The sequence below is a fragment of the Panicum virgatum genome, chromosome 4N, assembly GCF_016808335.1.
Source record: "Panicum virgatum strain AP13 chromosome 4N, P.virgatum_v5, whole genome shotgun sequence".
NCBI lineage: Eukaryota > Viridiplantae > Streptophyta > Magnoliopsida > Poales > Poaceae > Panicum > Panicum virgatum.
The window spans coordinates 36,447,712-36,468,922 of record NC_053148.1 but is presented as its reverse complement, the minus strand read 5'-3'; the positions used below and the strand labels follow the sequence as shown (position 1 = coordinate 36,468,922).

The 21,211-nt window shown below is 42.5% G+C and overlaps 1 long non-coding RNA gene and 1 pseudogene across 2 annotated transcripts; both read right to left on the bottom strand.

Annotated features, from left to right (window-relative positions):
* Positions 1-8,338: 8,338 nt before the first annotated feature.
* Positions 8,339-10,214, bottom strand: LOC120670835 (annotated as a pseudogene). The gene has a single exon (XR_005673400.1). The product of XR_005673400.1 is annotated as a CBL-interacting protein kinase 25-like (transcript).
* A 4,889-nt stretch (positions 10,215-15,103) lies between these two features.
* LOC120671429 lies at positions 15,104-17,325 on the bottom strand. The gene is made up of 2 exons (XR_005673647.1): positions 16,453-17,325; positions 15,104-16,352 (listed from the first exon to the last, which is right to left on the bottom strand). It is a non-coding gene; the product is annotated as an uncharacterized LOC120671429 (long non-coding RNA).
* Positions 17,326-21,211: the final 3,886 nt, after the last annotated feature.

Sequence of the window (21,211 nt, the reverse complement as noted above, 5' to 3'; positions counted from 1 at the left end):
AGTGCACGACTTTTGATGTTTTGGCCATAACTTCTTGTGGGAAACTTCGATTGACTTCATTCTTGATTCGTTGGAATCGGAACTTCGTGGAACTTTTGAATATCCAAAAATATACTGCAATTTTCTTCTGAGGTAGAGCAGAATATTGATGAGAATTGTATCTTCTTGTGAATTCATCCGAAGATGTCAATGATCTCAATCATGTGGTCTTTTGAGCGTCTTGTCGTGCGTCCTTGGCTTCAAGGTCATCACCATTGATTTACCAGCACATAGCATGGCTTCAATGATGTGTCTTCTCCATGATTCTTGCTTTACCCAAGGTATCGGGGTTAGTGGAGGCTCCCGTGCTTTGTGTTGATGATCTGAGCGGTTTTCTTCCTTGATAGCATCACTCGAGTAGAAGTATATCGAGCATCCCATTAGAGAAGATAGATGGTGTCATGATTCTTCTAATCTTGTTGCCTCCAGCTTTGGTCAACTTCAAATCATCATCTTTTGTGCACTCGGCCTTCCAATCATCCTTTGACATCGTCATCACTTTCTCCGTTGTTTGCTGCTGCACCTTTCTTCGTTGAATTGCTCCTTTGTCCAGTGCAGAAAATGTACCAAACTCCAAGCTCATTGTGAGGTGTATCAAATCATATTTCCAACAAGTGGTCATTTACCCAAATTGGACCTCGGATGAAAAAGTTTTGCTTGTTTTACTCCGGCGCTACGCTTCGTCCCGAGAGATTTCAGAACGCGCAGCGTTGAAAGATCTTTCCATAACTCTTCACACCGATCTCCAAAATTAACGATTTTTGATGCGTGGGAAAGAAGACTTGACGGAAATTCATAATAATCTATTATTTTCTAATGGCACATATCTGATCTTGGACGAAAAACTCATCACAACAGCGACACTTCATAGATGATGATGATCCAATCGCACGATTTTCTTTTCGGACATGCTTCATATCTATTGCTTGAGCAAACAAATCTTCCCAAAAACATTAGTCTTTAAAATCAATTGACACGGCGGTGTACCTTATTTATCATCTTTTGCTTTAGGGAGTGGGGACTCGATAGCGGATGCTGGGCCACTAACAAAAGTTAGCACCTACCACTAAAGAGCGAAACTTGATGTTATTCACATCTTGTCAAAGTGGATCTAGGGTTTTCGATGTTGATGTCGAGAACTCCTCGATCGTCTTGTCGTCGATTGTCGAAGTTTGTTGGAGAAAAGCTTGTTGGAGCGGGTTGTGGACTTCTCGAAGCCCAAGTTTGGTGTCTAGCTTTTTCCACCTGCTTTCAAGGACACGAACAAGAAAACAAGGGTATATGCAATAATAAAATTTAGGGTTAGCCCAAAAAATTAGATAGATCGCCCTAGGGTTCGAGTTGCCGATCCCCGGCAACGGCGCCAGAAAAGCTTGTTGACATTCACTAACGCCCCCGATTTGTATACCGCAAGCGCACGGTTCGTGGTAGCTTTTCCCTTAGAGTATTCCCCCAAGGTTTATCAATCCGTGGATCGACAATGAACTTACTAGGGTTTTCCATCTAATCTAACGGATCTATCCTAACATGAAGCATTAATTGCATATAAAAGGTGAACCTTTGATAAATATGAGTGATGTACGAAGGTTGATCTCATCCATGAACATCGGTAAGGATAAAGCATGACCGAAGGCATGACTAAACCTATCACACGCATTCTAGTTGTAGTTCTAGCTAAACGAGTAAGATCAACATGCATCTCATCCAAAGGCCTCTTTAAATCAAAACCTCCAATCCGATCCCTCGATACCCAACCTACTCTGTGGAGACGGCCTGTCACGACGACCCCCTTTTCAACGGGATACCCTGAAGCAAGTCGAACCCCCTTTGGGTAGATCCGGTATGAACTCCTAGCCACCATAGCTACAAGAACACCCCATGCAATCTATCTCGAGAATAGATCTAGGAATAAGCGCACCCAAAGCAAGAACGAAATCGAAAGAGGAGAGACATGATCGCTAAATAGATCGGATGACATGAAGACATTACTCACATAATAGATTCGTTTGGATCGCCACCACCGCGTATACACCATTGACGACTCCAACTAGCTCATGAACTCCACCATGACACAACCACGCAGGGAGGCCATGGCGGCTAGGGATGGCCTAAGCCATCTCCTAGACAACTTCGAAGACTTGCGGCGGCCGTCGTCTCCCTCTGGTCTTGGCCCTAGGTTTTCGTCGAGTTCTGGTTGGATGGATGCCTCGAGTTGAATAAGGTGCGAACTATTTATAAGTCGAGGAAGCCACCGGTCGAAGGGGAAGGCAAACCGCCTCAGAAAAGGGCTAGGCCAGCCGGCCTACCCCTTTTCGGGCTCGCCTCGGTCTCATCTTTGGCGTGTAGACTCCTCGCATCTTCTAGAGTTTCTGTCCTTCACGATTGCACCCCTTTTGACGTCGTTATCTTGGAGATATCTTCGAGGAAAGGATAGGATAGGGAATCCTTCCTTAAATCTTCATTTGCTTTGCTTAATCCCGAAGTATCTTGATCTCATCTTCGTGGGTTTGGTCCTTTGGGCTCTCTTAGAGGATGGATGTGCATGAATGTGCTTCGAATCAACATGGGCTTTGGTCCTTCCTTTGGGTTTTGGCCTTCGTCTTTCTCCGTGTTAGCGCTCGATCACGGGCCTCGTCATTTCATGCTCCAAAATAGGCCAAAAACCTGCAAAAATGAAGTTCCTCCAAAATATATGTGCATATGTGAAAATGACCAATAATTAGGCCGGGGTTAGGACGGTTAGTGATTTTGATATTGAATTCATGCCATTATCAAGGATAAATAAGGGATAAAAGGGGTACTTAAGGAGCGCCAACAGCCATCCAGTTTGGCCTTTTTACTTGTTAGCCCTCATGTTTTTATATAAAATTAAAATTTAGCCCTCGGTTTCTTGCTGTTTAACCCTTTTTAACTGTTTTTCCTACAAATGAGGCCCTGTAGCACCGTTTTTAGCATATCTTGAGTGTTTTAACTCTGTTCTAAGCGTTCTTGGTACCGTTTCGATCGCTGCAACGAGTAGAACGTGTTTTTAAGTGTTTTACCTCTGTTTTTCATTGATTAGTGTACTAATTTAATTTATTTCCATTGTTTGCTTGTATGTGCTCGTGTTACATGGCGTGCTTGTGATGATCAGACGAAGAGCCGTTCGAGAACCTGCAAGATCAAGATTTTGAAGACTTTGAGGAGCAGCAAGTGAACGAGGAAGGCAAGTATATTCTTTGATCATATTTGGTCCTACTCACATTTAATTTACGCTTGCATGCATTAAATTGATCGGGTACCTATTATCCTTATTGTTATCCATGTCTTTGAATAGCCGTGTTTTTCTTTACAAAAGCTTTTGGGTAGTATGCTTACCCGCTGAACAATGAGTATGGGTGGTTAACGAAAGCTTTTACACTTGATATAGGGTTTACACAAATGAACATTATGATCCTTTGCTAATGATGATTAAAAATCAACCATGGAGAACCAGCCGGGAAAACAGCGCAACCACAAGAATTATATGGCTCTGGTCTTGGCTGATTAATTAGATTTCTCTAGCTTGTTAGTAGCTCACCGAAAGGCGCAAGGGGGGAACTAGGTTCAAGAGGGGCACTCAGCCTGCCAGAGGGGTTTTTGTTATGCAAACAGGGTACGCTCGCTCTGGGGAGGGTGCACTCGCCTAGCGGCTGAAACCTCAACGGGCTACTACTAGTTAGAGAGTCTTTGTAAAGGCCTCGTAGTGAATCCCTGCTACTCACCAAAGAAAGTGTTTAAGGGCCTTGCAAACCTGGGCATCAAGGGAGACACGACTTGTGTGCAAAGTGTGCGACCTCTGCAGAGTGAAAACTGGTATATCGGTCGTGCTCACGGTCAAGAGCGGCTCGGACCCTCACATGTCTACTTAATTGAAATCATGGCTTAATTCAGTTGTTCATTTATCTCAAAGCTCAAATATTACTTTAGTATTTAAATTTTTTAGTATTTAAATTCTTTTCTTAAATGTGGGTTTGGATTCATTTAAGTAGTAATGCTAGTTTAATCAACTGTTTAATTAAAATGCTTACTGCTTATTCAGCCAATCTTATTCCTTGATATTAGCCATGCATGTCATTTATTTTTCCAATATACTTGCGGAGTACATCATGTGCTCACCCTTACTATATCAATACTGCTCAGACCAAGATCAATTTAAGGACTTCCCAGAGGACATCCAGGATTTCTAGGCGTACGTTCCCCCAGTCAGCTGCCTGTGGAGTTGGATGGATCCGCTACTAGAATGATGCGAACTGAAATGCTATTTATTTATGTTATGACTTTCAGCTTGGTTTGTAATAATTAACTTCGGTACTTTATGACATTACTTCTGTTATTCACTATTATCGTCACATGTGTGTAATTTGATCCTAGCGCACATATAGTTTATTGCTCGGTTTATTCTTTCAAAATCGGACGTGACATGTGCTAAATAACATAATAGACAGCCCACCAACGGACTTGCTACTGCTTCTAGCGATGGGTTGCATTTTGTAATATATGTGATGCATATGTGGCTGCATGTAAACTCCTTTAGGACCCTGCACCCGGATAGAAAATTAAAACCCACCGGTAGTCAATAGACATCGATCAGCTGTATAATTTTGTGAACATAAATCTTGTAACTTAGATTAGGATGATTCTCTAGTTTTTGTTCACATTAGATAGTTCGTTAAGCCATTATTCATAAGTTTCCCGTACATTTGTACTCCCTCTGTTTTTTAGCTTGTTAGTTTATGAGAAATATTATATTTTCCAACACTAAACGCCGGACATTTAAAAACAAAGGAAGTAAATAAGACTGCCAATAAAATTTTCTTTTCTACTTTTAACTATTGTAACTTTTATTAGGGTGGTCTATTAGTTTTTAATTCCCATTAGATAGTTAGTTAAGCTATTATTCATAATTCTTCCATACCTTTGTAGTCAGTGATGTAGACATGAACAAATTAACGGTGCATCCCATACACATGGCAGATGGAATATTTCGGACGTAGCATGTGTTCCTTTATGGTCTTTTTGGTGTCGCAGTTGTTCCTCCGAAGGCTTCATTTTACCCGGAAAAAAAGGAAAGGGGACTTTTTTTAATTTAATGGGGGCAAGAACATCTCCAACCATCTCTCTTTCCCAATAAACTGTCAGTATTTAGAAAAAGAAAAAGATATACTCTAGCAGGTTCCCAACACCTCACCCTCTCCATGATAATTATTGGGTTATTCCAATATTTTACCCCATCTCCCCTCAAATAAAGAGAGAATTTTGGTTCTCCAAATAAAGAGAGAAACCATAAAACCATAACTTCAAAAAACCTATGAAAATTGTATTGGGATATCCCAACTGACTGTGGTCCATCAGAGAGAAACTTGTGCAGTTGTGCTCATCATATTCTGTACAGTACAAATATGCATGGCTAACAGGTTTTCATACTCAATCAGGCAATTATATATAGGCCAAATAATTGAGACAATAAACTTTTGTACAGCACCGTTCCAGATGGACGAATATCCTTAATGCCTGAAAACTATAGTCAGCAGGCGTTATTTTCTTGGTACAAACAAAATGAATGCGGAGATGTAGTACACATGACGTGTGGTGTACTAGTGCTACTACCCTGCCAGACCAAATGATAAATTGATTACTCTTCTATCCAGAGACTGAATAATGCACCGAGGTTTCACCACTTAACGTGAGCTGGCGATTGCGGCATCCGCTGTACCAATAGCAACATCAATGTCCTTAGCCAAATAGGAATGATTAACAAGTTGATTTGGCACCAGATAGCGATGCAATGATCTTCGCTTTCATCAACATGTGTGCTTGGCTAGCTTCAACTACCAAATCATGCAGGAGCAGGCGAACAAAGCTCTTATAATTGTATCTTCCAGCGTTATTACATTAAGAATGAGAATGTATCGTTTATTTTTATGAATGAGGAGGAATATGGCGAAGAAGGATGGAGGCCAACTGAAGGTTTCTCAAGTATTTTTTTCTGAACAAACACTATTCATTCTGGTTGATATAAGCAGCTAAGCTGAACCATTTGCCTGCAAAATATATTCCAGAGATTCCTAAAAAATATATATTTCAGAGCCAGAACAATGATTGCAGTATCAATTTTCCCCTGCATTATTTTTTTAGGCCAGTCCCAGTGCACAGTTTTAATGGTACAGTTACCAAGACTGAGCACTAGGTAATTGTGCCGACTGAGTTTCATAGGGATGAAACTCCTCTCTCATTCTATGAAACTCCATCCTTCTCTATCCTCACTGTATCATCAAAATTGATAATGTGGCATAGAAATAAATGCTATAAACTCCCACTGGGACTGGCCTTAGAGAGCTATGGGATCAATTTTGTAGGAATGGAAAAATATAAAATGTCCTCTCTCTCTCTCTGTGCTTAGAATTGACAATGAGTACCAGCAACAAGATCCGCAATCCAATGGTTAACAGTTCAGTAAAGGCATTGTTGACTTGTTTAACGCTTCAGTAATTCGTAATTTGTCGTTAGATTTGCATTGGAACGGAGAAAACATTAGCGATCGCAGAACAAAATGATTGCTCCAGCAATCCATGTTACATCATCACCAGTATTTTGGAATAACAAACTAGGCATTTGGGATGAGAACAAATTTGTCTGAAATATGTATGCCCTGTAGATCAATGCATCGAAATGAATTCGCTTCTCGATGACACACTTATCTTTCAGTATATTGTCAGCCAAGTGATTGAGTTACAAAGATGTACACAAAGCAGAGGAATTACATTCTTCTCTATCCTTTTGCCACTAAGGATCTCCATTCATTTTGATTGAGAGAAAACAAATATTTGAATATCCATAATAAAAGCAAACTGGTGCTTATCAAACAAAATGAATGCACAGGCTATCACCACATGACGTGTACTGCTACTCACCTTTTATCCAGAAACCGAACGCACTGAAACTTCCCCTCTTAATGCGAGTTATGGATTGCTCTGTACTGTACCAAAGGCAAGTAGTATGGTCATATAACTATGACTAGCAGGTCAATCTGGCTCCAGATAACGTTGCACTTCTACACTGTCCTCACTCATCAAGCTCCATGTTCTGCACTGTACGTCCAATTAATTGTTTAACATACTTTGATTGCGTTTTGGGTAGAACGGCATAGCATTATTTGAGCACTGCATGTACGTGAATTATACATATCTAATAAAACTACTGATAAAAAGTTTAAGAAAAGAGAATGAAGTTTTTCTTTTGTGAACCAGGAAGCTAAGGATGACGAAGTTCTGCACAGAAAATTGATTTGTTAAGTTCTTCCTTGTATCTAGACGTGTTCTCATATATACCACTATATCAGTCCTACTGATATATGCTGAGAGACAGAACCATTGTATTACTTGTGCCATCAACACCATTTCACAGGTAGGACAATGATATACAGTGTCTTTCGCTTTTTCAAAAAAGAAAAGATAATGTTTCAAAAATGATTGCGCCGTACCTTTCATTCTCCTTCCTGAATTATTTGCCGATGGTTCATTTATACAAATAGAATTCTCTAAATTGTCTTTAGCTATTTCTAGCTTCATATTAGGTAAACCATAGCCATCAAAAGAAGAACAACATTTTACCTGAATGAAATAAGAGGGAAAGTTTAAATGTATTCACAAAATGTCTCTCTCACTGGTTGTAATGGGCGTCATGTTTTCTGTCAACCACATATTTTCAGAGACTATACTTTCCTTGGGTGTCTGTCGTTGTTGATCTCATGGGTTTTCCTTTGTCTCTGTCATCCAATTTTGTAAGTGCTCCACTCATCAAAGGGAAGTGAAAAACAAGTGAAAAGAATTGATGCATCTGCAAGTGCTTCACAATACTAAAAGGCCATGAAAAATGGGCTTAGTCCTTTTAACTAGGAACCTTAAGTATGCAGCATGATTGATAATTTCAGCTACAAAAGAAAATTTACATTGCATCGACTCACTGAAGCATGATTCACAATATTGGGAAAAAAAACAACCAGTCACTTTCAGCAAGCTTCAGAAAGCAAGGTGTGGATTGGTTTGAAGCCTACTAATTCAGTCGCTTTAGATAATAACACCGTCAGATGATACAGCCATCAAATGAAGATTCACTGAAGGAATCGTAATATATATTTTGATGGTAAACAGGAAAAGGAAAGCAGATAACGAGAAAACTTTCAAAAACTGCAAATGGCACATAACATCTAATATGCATAGATTCCTGGTGAAATAAAAAGTTTCATACCATACGTCATATAACTCATAAACAGTTCTCATATGCTTAACATCTATGTGCTTATTGTCCAATATTCAAGAAATTAACAGCACAACTAATCTTGTGTGAGAAAATCACAAGATGTGCTACCATATCAAGCGAGAACTGAATTGGGACACCAAATCAACCTTTAGTAAAAGAAAAGTGCACTAAACAATAGATGGTTTCATTTTCTAAAACCAGCGCCCAAAGATGAGAAGGGGCATACCTAGAATTTAGCTACCTAACACAACAACAGTTGCATGATACACCCTTGATACACCAATAAGGCATTACACTGTCAAAACTCCTAGAACATACTATCGAACTGTTGAAATAAAATTGAAGATACATGAGCCACGCCCTGATGCTGGATTCCACCGATCATCCGGAGTTGGAGGCTATGGGTTCACCTCCCTCCTCTGGCAACCCGTCCACGAGGCCACGCAGACCGGGCTTGAGCTCATTGTTGCAGAACTCCCGGTACCTGGCAGTGTCGCCGGCTTTCTTCCACACCTTGAGCATGACGAGCTCCGGCGTGAGCTCGAAGATCTTGGCGGAGACGAGCAGCGCGCCCCTGTTCCCGTCCCCCTCGATGCTCACCTGGTACTCCTTGGTGCGCGCCGTGAAGCTGACGTGCCCGGCGATCTCCTCCAGCTTGGAGATGATCTTGGACACGGGCGCGGCGGACACGAACCGCATCTGCTCGCCCGGCTCGTCGAAAAGCCCGGTCAGGTCCAGGCTCGGCGAGGACGCGATGATGTCGAATGCGTTCAGGCTCCTCGGCCGGCCTATGCGCGGGGAGCCCTGGACGGCGGCGCCGCCAGTACTCTCGAGCGTGGTCAGCGATGGCGCCGAGACCGAGGTGTGCATGCGGCTGCCGTAGCCACGTTGCTGCGCGCGCGCCACCGGAGAGGACGGATCCTCCGACGACGCCATTGATACGGTCGAGTCGTCGTCGGAGTCGGAGTCCCGCAGCTCGGGGCTCCCGTATTCTCCGTGATCTGCGGGATGGCGATCCGGCGCGCCGGGTCAGGACACAGGAGGCGGCGGAGGAGGCGGACGAGGCCGGGGCTGAACCACGGCGGGCAGTGGTAGTCGCAGCGGCGGATCATGTGGTAGAGGCTGGTGTCCTTGTGGTTGAAGGGGAAGCGGCCGGCGACGAGCGCGAAGAGGACGACGCCGCAGGCCCAGACGTCGGCCCTGGCGCCGTCGTAGCCCCGGCGCATGAAGACCTCGGGCGCGATGAACATGGGCGTCCCGCAGACGGTGTGGAGCAGCGCCTCCCGCTGCGCCGTGCCGGCGAGCGCGGAGAGCCCGAAGTCAGCGACCTTGATGTTGCCCGCGGCGTCGACGAGGATGTTGTCGGGCTTGATGTCGCGGTGGTACACCCCGAGGGAGTGGCAGTAGTCGAGCGCGGACACGAGCTGCTGGAACACGCGGCGCGCGGGGGCCTCGCCGACGCCGCGCCCCGCGCGGTGGACGAGGTAGGCGTCGAGGGAGCCGCCGCCGACGAACTCCATGACGACGAAGATGCTCCGCCGGGTGGCCATCACCTCGTGGATGCGCACGACGTGAGGGTGGCGCACGCGGCGCATGATGTCGATCTCGCGCATGACCTGCCGCTGCGCGGCGCCGGAGCGGGCCAGGTGGTCCTTGTCCATGATCTTGATGGCCACCTCCTCGCCGGTCTCCACGTTCCGCGCGTGGTGCACCTTGGCGAAGCTGCCCCTGCCGAGCAGCTTGCCCAGCTCGTACCGCCCCATGAGCAGGGGCGGGATCTTCCCCTCCATGCCCGCCGTCGCCCTGGCCGCCGGCGGCGGCGAGAGCGCTGTGTGTGTATCAGGACCTCTGCTGTTCTGTTGCGGGCGGCCTAAGATGGCATCGGGAAGGAAAGGCGTTAAAATAGGTGGAGGGGAGGAGGCGGACCGTGGGCCGTGGCTGCTAGGGTGAGGCGTCACGGCGGGTCGGGTAGGGTCAGGTGCGCCGCCCCTCGCGTCGAGTTCATCCTTTCCACGGCGGCCGCGGTGTTTGGATCCGAGTGGGGGCAGTTGGGTAATTCGAGGGTTGGATTCCGGTGTTGTTGAGACCTATTCTCTTATAAATTTCTAATCGTGTTTGCACTCAATCTAAATTAGAATTGGGCTCCATTAACGCGTAATCACCATTAAACCAATCTATCTATACACATGAGCCAACAGGTGTTTACAGTCAGGTCTCGAAAATTAATTAATAAATGTATATAAATGTTGTACAATCGGGTTATACCTCGGTTGTCAAAAATAACTCAAGAACAGAAAATCAATCAAATATAATAATTCTACAGCGGGTTGTAGCGCTACGAACCTACTGGAATAATAACTCTGTTTAGATTACAGGATGTACATACTTTTGTTATAGGTTAAATTATTGATGATCAAAATTGGCATAGGCTAGACAGACCGGTCTGACCGGTGCTCACGCGCGATCTGATCGGTCTGGGCCTTGTAGCCGGTCCGGCAACCACACTGATATGACCGGTGGGTCCGACCGGTCAGACGGAGTCCGAGTGCAATTAGAGTTTTTCATGAGTTTAGTTTTGTAGAAATGATTCGTTGCGGGGCAAGTCTTTCCCACCCTATAAATATAAAGGGTCACGGCCGATTGAGGGTTTATCCAATCGATCAAACAATACACCTTTTATCTTTTTACTTTTTCTTCTTACCCTAGCTTTTCCAATCTATTATTTTTTGTTTCTCCTACGTCTCTAGGTCGATTAAGTGCGTTCTAGGTGGCCTGCCGATCCTAGAACAATCCAACGTGCATCTGCCCCGACGGGTCTTCTCGGGCTAATGTTTGCAGGTTCGTTGTCGATTTGTCCGGCGGCGACCGATCTAACCGCTCCCTGAAACCGGTCTGACCGATCCACGCAGGAGGTGTTGCAGCAAGCTCCTCCTCGCGCCGCACGTTAAAGTACGTTCGTGTGTTGATCCCAAAAGACATCAACATACTTTTTGGCGACTCCGCTGGGGAAATGAAGAAATCAATCTGCTGCCACAGCCGGTAAGATACCTAAATCAATCGGCTGCAACATTCAAAGGCCGACCTTTCAGCAGCTCTCGGCCGAACATCAGAAAGTTCTTGATGACATCCAAAAGAAGATCTGAGAGAAGAAGGAGAACAAAATCCAAAGACTGGAGGAAGAATCCATGAAGCAATACATCTCGCACTTCTCCATCGATCTACAAGGGAAGGTCACAAAGGATGTCGCCTTCGATTCTTCGCAGTTTGAGGTAAAATTCAATGAGGGTAAATAGCCTATTTTTAATTCAGAAATAGCTAATGCTATAGATAATGTTGTTGCTTCTCATGTGAATAATAAGTTGGATCTTGTGGGTCAAAATATTCATAGTATGTTTGATGATCGCTTTAGCCGAATAGATCCTATCTTGGTATGAAGTTTATCGATAATGATAAAAATACATCTGCACCTAGTACCGATAAGACAATAGATGATTCGGCTAATGACGAAATTCCAACTAATAATGCTATTGTGACTAATTCGGCTAATTAGCATAGCCAAATTAATTATAATGCATCACCTAATCCAAATGTGCCATATGGGGCGGCAAGTTCGTTGCAACATGTTTCTACACCACCGAATTTTGCTCAACCCTATGGTACACCTGCTATAAATTAGCCTAGTGCCGATGATTTTGGATCTGGCAGCATTAAAGATGAAATTATTAAAATCTTTAGATAGACTTTTGATATAGATTCAAATGGTAGATGCCGATCATATCAAAGACTATACCCTGATGAGTACGAAAATGTTGCATATCCACAGGAGTTTAAAATTCTTGAATTTGTTAAATTCACCGATGATGATAGTAGAAGTACTTTGAAGTATATAGATCAATTTATTATACAATGTGGTGAAGCTAGTACTCGTGATATTTACAAATTGAGGCTATTTCCTTTATATCTATCGGGTGCTGCATTTACTTGGTTTATTTCATTGTCACCCAATTCAGTTCACACATGGGCTGATTTAGAGTAGAAATTTCATGATTATTTCTTTAATGGTGAAATTGAATTGAGATTGTCACATCTTACATTGGTTAAGCAAAAATTGCATGAAGGTGTTGCTGAATATATTAGAAAAATCAGAGATATTAGAAACTGATGCTATAGTTTGACAATTTCTGATAGAGATTTGGCTAATCTAGTTTTTGCTGGTTTATTAGATCTTCATAAAGAAAAACTAGATGAACAAGAATTTTCAGATGTTAGTCAAGTTCTGCAAAAAAACTCTGGCTAATGAAAGCCGAGCTAAAGAGGCTAGAAATTCACAAAGGTCTAGTGAAAAGCCTAATCGTCATGTTTTATGTTCTTAGGTTGTGAATCAAATTGTTCGAATGACAAAGGCAAAGATGTTTATACTGCTGAATTTGCTTGGCCTTCTAATAATAAATCTTGCACTTCTGGTTCTCTCAAGCCGATTCAGAAAAATCAGAAAGATAATATTTTTGATGTGTCCAAATGCGATCGTATATTTGATGAATTAAATAGATTGAGGGTACATTAAATTATCTCATGCTATTCTGCCGCTTGATGAGTTAAAGCGGCATGCTTATTGCAAATGGCATAATTCATTCTCTCATGCAACCAATGATTGCAACGTATTTAGGAGACAAATTCAATCGACCGTTAATGTGGGTCGATTGGTTGTTCCACAAATGCAAGTTGATAATATTCCATGTGCATATGATTGAATTGCATAATCCTAAGATTTTAATTCTGCCAAACCAAGCTAAATCAGCAAAGGGAAAGAATGTGATTATTGGCGAAGCAAGACCATAACCTCCAAAATAGAACAAGAAAATTACAGAGAAGAAGTTCTCTGAAGCTTCATCAGAAAGTTCAAGACTCCGGGGGCAAGAACAGAAGAAGGGCGTCAGGTCTGCAAAGACCGGTCCTACCGGTCCAGAGACAGGTCTGACTGGTCACTCTGGGAATTCTAAAAAAACAAGAAATGCCAAAAAGGTAAGGCCGAGTTTCAAGGAACTCCTGCCCAAATATGAGAGAAAAAAACTACTCAGAAGCAGAAGAGGCGACCAGATCAAACTAAGGATACAAAATCATTGTCAGAGCATCGTGAGCAATAGGCATCTCATTTGCAACAAGGTAATAATATTTTTGCACCATATTTATTTGGTGAGCCGATTGCTCCATGGTTCTGGTTGTATCCTTACTATTATACACCTTTGGACTATAGTAGAATATATATGCATCCATACTTTATTCAATATTCTTCTACATGTTCAAGTTATGGTGTTCCTCAAAGATTGATTGTAGTTAATAATAATCTGGTCAAAAGCAAACCTAATTGCAGCAAAGATGGTGAGAAGGATATGAAGCAAGACAATCAGTATTTACAGCCGAGGTGGTGTGCCTCGAGCTTATCTCACACCCAAAAAAGGAGACTGCAATGAATGTGCAAGAAAGAGTCTATGGAACGATAGGCAAAGGTTGTACCAGCAAGGTCTGTGACCATGAAGCAGTTATGGAGGCCCAAACAATTGTTTCATCGTCAGCTTGAAGAAGCAGCAAGATATGGCCGATAATATTTATCGCCCTTAGAACAAAATATGGCCGATGCATGTTTATTATCGTCCTTAGACATTTTAGGTCCAGTGGCTTTTTTTTATGCAAGCATCACCAAAAATAATAAAATAAAAAATAAAAGTATAAGCATGATTCTGGGACGAAGGAGAAAGCTGCAGAGATAGTCGATGAGATTGTGACTAGTGAAAAAATAAGAACCTAAGGATGCCCTGGTAATTTCCACTTTGTTTGTGTTTTAACCTGAATCTCATATTCCAGTAAACTATAGATGTACTCAGCATGATCCATTGGGACTGAACAAATAGTTCTATTATTTATTGCAGGCAAATAAGACACTATGTGTAGGGAATCTACCATACAACATAGGACCTGAAGACCTGTAAGTTTATATATCTTCAAAAGCTTAATTTGTTTTCGCTTCACGGTTTAATGCCATTGATACTGATTATTTTTGTTTTAGCAAAGCATTTTTTACATAGTCTGGATTTTCAGTTAATGATTATCTTCTACCATGCCACGGTGGTGTTGTACGTGGTTTTGGGTATGTTGAGTTCCCATCATCGGAAGAAGCAAAAGAGGTATGTTATGAGCCGTGCAGTCTTTACAAGAGATATGACATTAGGTGACATTTTATATATGTCACAGAAATAGTTCTTTTCATTATGTTTTGCATTTTGTGACGTTCGGATGATGAAAATGCGATCGTCGCCTAATGTGGGTCATAAAATGTATTCTGTGACGAAAACATATTTTTGTCACAAATTTTGTGACGATCCTTACGGTATCACTAATTTGTGACCCTCACTTTTCGTCACTACCAAGCTCGAAAAACATCATGAAGCCTATACCATGGCTAACTATGTAACTGCCTCGTAGAACAAAAAACGTCACAAAAAATTGTCTTCTACTGACGTGAAGATGACTAGGATATGATGTGGCAGAACCTTTGTAACGATTTGATTCGTCGTAAAATAATGGATGGCCCAACAAAGACCATTTGGAGAGCGCTATATTGTAAGCTAAATTGCAAGCCCATTACGTTTTACACATGTCAATCATTTTTATATTAATTCGGCCCATTAGCACATAATACAGCCCATTCCTCATTAAACCCATTACAAATATTGCAGCGCGGAACCCAATCAATAGAAGATAGATTCACACAAGATAAACATAAATATAGCCACATTTATTATTTATTAATCCTAATGGCACAAATACAGTAGCACAATCATACTAGGCAATACATAGTCTTAAAGAAAATACGGTACCAAACAGGATAGCCAAGTCACATGTCCAAATCACTAAACAATGGACCATCCATCATGAATCTAGAAAGTAGCATGAGATGAAGAAATTGCCTACTCAATCTCAATGGCTACTGCCTTAGTCAAACTTTTCAATCTGGCCAACTGCTTGCACCCTTTGCTGATTCTCCTACCTTCTTCACGACATCTATAAAGTTATCATCGAGCACTTATTGCCTACTACACAATACCCTATAACAAAATGGATTTCAACATTAGTACTAGAATGTAATAGATAGAATATGTAGGATACAATTTTCGAAATAATGAGGCAGATGTTCGGATGTCCGAACATCTTGAAAAGCAGACGGTCCACCCAAGAGGAGCAGACGGTCCGCTGACAATTCTTTTTCAAATGATGCGCTGACAGTTCTTTTCGGAACAAACAAATGTTTAAATTCGACGTGAATGTTCAAGTCTGCTCCTATCAGACAATGACAAATCACAGACTTACGCAAGCTAGCTGCTATATTTAACAACTTATTGCTAGAAACACAACATACACAGAAAATAGTGACAAATTGCATGTATGACAAACAATAAGTTTAAAAGATTGTGGCATGGTTACAAATTAATTTAGACCAGAACATTAGGCACGCGATATGCGTCCTACCATTTAAATAATATAAATATATGTAAATCAAAGCCCATAAAATAATATGTTCCAGATGCCAAAAAATGATAGCCACCAAGGGACATCTCACCAAGCTGCCCTCATTTATGTTTCGTTCTATTTACTTCTCAAATCTGAAACAAGTTTGCAGGTCTTCAGAAAAGTATCTAGCATCTGCATGCAAGGCAACCATGTAAAATGTTTGCGATGTTCTGTATATTAAACTGGTTCATTGCAAAATATATGGAATTTCCGACTTTAACATGGATAACTCCAAGCAAGAACGACAACCAAATTCTTACATATCATCTTCGGTTTAGCACTCAGTCAATAATCTGGTGAGACAGGAGAGACAGACATTTAAAAAACATTAGCATTTTATATGGACGTTGGCACATGGTACTTACACCAGGATGATGCTGCAACGTAGGAGAGTAGCGATCAAGAGTTAAATATATCTTTTGATGCAGGCTTAAATGTGCATTTATCTTTTCTCCCAATATGATAACCTGAATCACATAATTATATAAGAGGTATTGCCCAATGAACTTATAATTATAATGCATCACATATTTTTGCAATCAATCAGAAGTTTAATTCTGTAAGTACCTTGGCTTCAGCCTTTTGGAGCTCAGAACATCTTGTTTACCATAGCCCTATTTTTGTTAGTATCACGGCTTGTCTGAACATGCGGCTGCAATGATCACTCAAATCTTTTGACCTGAATTGACCAATAAAATGAAAAACTTACATTGGATTATTCCTGTTTTTGAAAAGGAAATAAAACTATCAGGGAAGAAAGTGTAAGGAAGATTAGAAGACCTGTTTTTAGTTCTTTTCACTGAAATTTTTTTCTCAATCTCCACAAATTCTTTTGAAACTTCATAATACTTACTAAAATGCACTCCAGCTTCATAATAGATGATAGATTATCTACAAAATACACATATCAAAGAAGTTGCATTGATCTTCAATTTCAATCATATATAACCTTAATTTCAGTAAACTAACATAAACTGAACCATTAGAACAAAACAATAGTACATAAAATGACGATTGGATGGATCTATGTTTTTTTAGAAACAATGCAATAGCAGCAAACCCTAGAATAGGAAACAAATCAATTTGGTGGAAATTATGGACAGTGAAATTAGAAAAGAAATAAAGGCACATTTATGCAGATCAACAAAGAAGGAGAGAAATCATCTTGTTATTTCTACCCTTGCTTAATTTTATGAAATGTGAAGTCAAGGATGATAGCTACAGAAAAACATAATTTCATATTCAGAACTGACATACAAGGATAGAAAACATGTAAAGCATCTAGAATTTATAGCTTGGCAACTCAAACTCTTGACCCTGACTACTTGAACATATTAGCCTTACTAGGAGACTAACACTTACAAAATATTTTCTTTATTACAACACAATAGTATTACACAAGAGTACACAACACACCCTCTCTTGTGACTATCTTAGCACTCACCCTTCTCATCTACCATACTCTTGGATAGATGGCATGGCAAGGAGGGGTCCTCTATTTATAGGCCAAGGCGGATCATAGGGTGGTGACATGTGTCTCCCTTTCTAGAGAATTCCTAATTATTACAAGATTTTCTAATTTATTTATTACTAATTCTAGAGTACTCCGTGAAAATATCTTCTTATTTCCTTGTAGAGAATACTTTAGAAGGTTGCCTTGCATTCTTCCAACATAGTGGGTCAATGTTTACATGTTTAGGGAAGTGACAAGTGTTTTCTTGTAGGCACTCGAGTCATTGGATAGTGCTGAGCTGATGGGACACTGTACTTCACTTGAAGCTTCATATCAAGATATTTCTGGCAAAAGGGATATGCACTCAACGGAAAATTGGGGTGTTAGGAACTCTATTGTTGTCATAGGGCTAGACACCTCACTGAAGGAGGATGAGGTGACTTGTTTTTTTTCTTAGTAAATTGGACTACTACTTATTTAGCTTGTGTCGTTATTGTATTTAGTTCCTAGAAATAGGAAATTACTTTAGGGACTCCATCAAACTGCACTACTGCTCTGTTTGCAAGCCTGCACAGATCTTCAATTTGCCTTGCTGCCCTCCCCCCTCACTTCTATTTGCAATTTACGCAGGTGAAGGAATGTCTTGCGAAACACTTCTCAAAATGCAAGATAAAAAGTATTAGAGTTCGTGGCCAAAGAGATAATGCAACTGGAGTGTACTCAAATAAAGGTAAGATTCTTTTGACATTTAGAAAACTTACACAATGCATTTAATCTTGTTCTACACTATAGAATTCCATTGGGCTATGGAGCCTTCCACACTCTGTGAGCTAACATAGTTAGATGATATAGCATGACAACATGGTAATCCAAACATCTGCTAGTACATTCATCAACACATTCTCTTTTCCAAATCCACTGTGTCCCTCCATTTCTTGTGCTTCACCCTGTACCCATTATTTCCATCCCACATGGTATGTCCAATCCAGATATGGTACAAATTCAGCTTTGTCATATCTGAATTAATTCCATTTAAACATGCTGTGTACCCAATGCTACAGTTTATAATCTATTCATATTTGAAAACCAAACCTCCTATTTGTCATACCAGTGCAAAGTCTTTTTAGAGCTAGCATCAATATGTTTGAGCTACTAATTACAGGTTTATCTATTATTTATTTTTAGTATTAGAAATTTCCTGCTGCTAATTAGGATTTCATTGTGATTAACCTTCAGTATTTGGGGGTCACCTTTCCAAACAGAGAAAAAAGAGAGGGAGGGAGAGAGCCTAGACCTAGATTCCATTTCAATCGTCCTGATGTCCATTTAATCCACTGTAGATCATATGTTAGGAAATTTACTTCTACTTTAGTTAAAGTACCTGGATAATACTGAAAAACTAAGCTATACGTCATGTAGTACTAATGGAGTGTGTATCTTCAAATATAGACTGAAATACACCAATAGTTGCACATAGTGCTCCATCACTCATTTTGTGCTGAATTTTTTTCTCGAACACACAGGAGATCTCCATATCATTATATTAAAGAAGGGGATAATGAACCTCTAGTATACTACCCCCCCCCCCTCACCCCACACACAAAAGGATCTTAAGCTCCATTTGCGCATGAAAACTACCTAGACACTAGGGGATGGGTTGTCAAGTGGCAAATCCCTTTCGACTCAACCATGGCACAAAGTTGTGCCTCCTCTTTGGCAAGCAGTAAGACACTTGCCATTTTTGATATGACGCCAAGAATAATGAGAGATTGACCCCTTGTAGTTGGCCATTGATAGTTTCACTGGTTCTGAACCACCAGTTCTCAAATGATGCATCTTCCATTGAATGAGACAATGCTTGCTGACCATACCGTTTCAGGAGAGAACCAAAATTGTCTAGCAAATACACAGTTAGTGAGTAGATGATAAATTGTCTCCTTGACCTGTCACAATGTAGACAACACACTAGATTTTTCTGTTTAGCATTTGCTAGGCGCCCAACATTTCCATATGTGCTCCCATGATCGGAGTTGGGTAGAGCCTCGTAAGAACACCTCATAGGCCTATTTGGCTGAGAAATGACCCGATGCTGAAAAGCACCAATGACGCGAGTCCTCCACACCAGGCTGTAGACAATACCCAAGAGGAGGTCCCAAAGATCCAAAAATTCAGCGAGGACCCCCTACCGAGATTGCCCCCTGGATTTCCCGAATCTAGCTCTGCTCGGTTACGGCCTGCAGTACAAAGTGCACTTGTTCACTTTCCTGGTAGGGGCAGCACACAACAGCAAACAACAGAAGTATGATATCTTCAATCCTCTGCCTATGTAACCGTCTGTCCTTCCAAAATAATGTGTTTGCCCCATCACCAACTATACGCTCCACTGCCATGGAAAAGAAAGAACGAGCACAGTCATGGATCTCAATTTGAAATTGGGAACATGGCCTTCCAGGCTCTGATTGGAAAGTCATTGAAGATAGATTTGAAAGGAGATTGAGTTCATGGAAAAGCAAACTTCTCTCATATGGAGGAAGGCTCACTCTCATTAACTCGGTGCTCAGCAATCTTTCAGTTTATATGCTTTCCTTCTTTGAAATCCCAAAAGAAGTGGTCAAGAAGCTAGACTTTTATCGATCACGTTTCTTTTGGCAAGGGGACAGACATAAGAAAAAAAATATAGATTAACAAAATGGAATGTTGTCTGTAGGCCCAAAGATCAAGGTGGTCAGGGCATCATAGATTTAGAAACACAAAACAAATGCCTCCTTAGCAAATGACTTTTCAAGCTGGCTAATGAGAATGGTGTTTGGCAACAATTTCTCAAAAATAAATACCTGGGGTCCAAAACTCTTTCTCTCAGGTTAAGAAAAAGCTAGGAGACTCACGCTTCTGGTGTAACATCCCGAAAATTGACTAAAATAAAACATGCGCTAATGTTGTGTTTCGTCGTTGAGCTCGAGATCATTCTGAAAACCTAGAACCCTAATTCCCGGAAACCTTTCCTGTCCCGAACCCCTCTCTTTTTCCTCACCACCGTCCTGTTCCGCGTCGCACGATCGCTTGTCGCCCATACGCGACTGCCTGTCGCGATCGTCGCCGCGAATCTCTCTCCCTCTCTTTTTCTCTCCCTCCTTTCTCCCTCTCCTTCTCTGCCGAGCACGCTCGGCCCGGCCCCTCCCTTCCTGCCGCACGTGGCCGCCCCGCCACCCTGCTCGACGTGCCTCACCTTCCCTGGCCCGCGCACGCGCGACCGACACCGCGGGTGGCCGACCGCGGCCGCAGTCGCCGCCGGGCGCACTCACTCTCCCTCTTCCCTCTTCCTCCATTTTTACTTTCCCTTCTCTATTCTTTTTTTCTCTTCTTTTCTTTTTCTCCATCTTTTCTTTTCCCCTTTTTCTTTTTTTTCTCCCCTCTCCTTCCTTCCTTTCCTCCCTCCTTTCCCGAGCGCGGCCGCACGCCCCCTGGACCCTGATCCCGGCCGCTGCCCCGCACGGCTCGGCCGCGCCACCCTCGCCCCAGCCCCCTCCCCGGGCCGCTTCCCGCTCTCGGCACTGCCCCTGCCGCGCGCGCCCACGCTGCAGGGCAGCCCCGCGCCCCGGTCACCTGCCGCCGCCGCGCGCTCACCACCCCCGGGCCGTGCCCACGCGTACGCACACGCGCGCGCAGGCACAGGCTCGCCACGGCGCCGACCGCACCACGCCACCGCTCCCCACCCCGACCTGTCCAGGCCGCGCGCACCGCCTCCGGGCCGCCCGTGCACGCTCACGCGCACGGCACGCTGCGACGCGACGCCGCGACACGAAGCGACTGCCGTTGACGCTGCACAGCGGCGGCGACTTCGGCACAGCGCCGCCTGCGCCGGCCGCAGCCGCA